General features: G+C 64.1%; 1 protein-coding gene across 1 annotated transcript in view; it reads left to right on the top strand.

Annotated features, from left to right (window-relative positions):
• Window positions 1-30: 30 nt before the first annotated feature.
• Window positions 31-1,188, top strand: part of NTNG2 (netrin G2) — a 76,586-nt gene continuing 75,428 nt past the window's right edge. The window contains exon 1 of the mRNA XM_010856941.1: window positions 31-154. The gene's annotated coding sequence lies outside the window, so the exon portion shown is untranslated. The remainder of the gene's footprint in view (window positions 155-1,188) is intronic.

Below are 1,188 nucleotides of genomic sequence, written 5' to 3'. Positions count from 1 at the left end.
CCCCGATCTGACAGCCACAGAGGCGCGGGGGAAGGAGCAGCGGCTCGCAGCCCTCGGCCTTCGCCCCCACCCAGCGCCAGCCGGACGGGGGAGCAGAGCGCCGGAGGGTGGCGGCCTCCGGGGTCTCCGCTCCGGGAAGCCGCTCCGAGCCGGGGTAAGGCGGGCGGGGATAGCCCGGGAGGCGAGCGGGGTTGGGGGGTGGATATGCTGCAGCTTGGCCAGCCTGCTTTCATTTTTAAAGGGCTTCGGTGACCGCGCAGGCTTACCCGGGGCCCGGGAGCCACTTAACAGTAGCCCAGCCGAGGCTCGGATGCAAAAGTTATTGGTGGCGACTGCTACAAGAGGAGGACCGGAGTCGCTTGGAGAGGGGTGTGTGAGTGTGCATTTGTAGCAACATCTTAAAGGAGTAGCTTGTCTTTCGGGGCTGGATTTTTCCCCACCAGGGTCTTTTCCCGTCGTTTGTGCGAGTGAGTAGGGCGAGAGGGTGGATGTTAAGAGAATGCCTGGATGTGTTTGTGGAAAGGAAATTAACCCTTCCTTCGCGCCGTTCCCCTACCCTGATTGAGTCGCCACCCTCTAGAGCCACCCCAATTTCTGCCATCCCCTTCCCCTCTCGGAAAACTGGGAAAATGTGTGAGTTGCACAGAAAAACTCTTGCGTTCCGGCCGCCGCTAGAAACTTCTTTCGGCGCCTGGGAGGGGTGGGCTGATGGGGAGGACTATGCGCCCGGACCGGCTCGGGGACAGTGTGGAGTGGAACCTGGAGCTGGGTGGCGCGCGGACGGTGGGAGCAGGGGCCGCGGGAAGGCGGGAAGAGGACCGCGGGCTCGCGGGGACCGCCGGCTCCGGCTCCCGAGTAAGTTAGCTGCCTGGGGGCTGGGGGCGGCGGCGGGGTCCCTGCCGGCTGCGGCGCTGGGCAAAAGGATGAGAGTAATTACCGGGCGCTTTGCTCGGCGTCCCCTAATTAAGGGAGGAGGTGCCAAATGAGGGGGGCCCCCGTCGGTGCCCGCCCGGCCTTTATTAAAGGTGTGATTATTAACTGCTCCGGGGCTTACACTCAACTTTGGAAAGACAAAAAGCGACGGAGGGCTTCCCGGGCATGTTGTCGTGCGAGGCACGACGCCTGCAGCCCACCCGAAGCGCGGACTCTAAACCCCTGGGGTCCGCGGCGGGGAGCTGACCCCCACCC

The sequence above is a fragment of the Bison bison genome, unplaced genomic scaffold (genome assembly GCF_000754665.1).
Source record: "Bison bison bison isolate TAMUID 2011002044 unplaced genomic scaffold, Bison_UMD1.0 scf7180017864375, whole genome shotgun sequence".
Lineage (NCBI taxonomy): Eukaryota > Metazoa > Chordata > Mammalia > Artiodactyla > Bovidae > Bison > Bison bison.
This window is presented reverse-complemented; position numbering and strand designations above follow the sequence as displayed.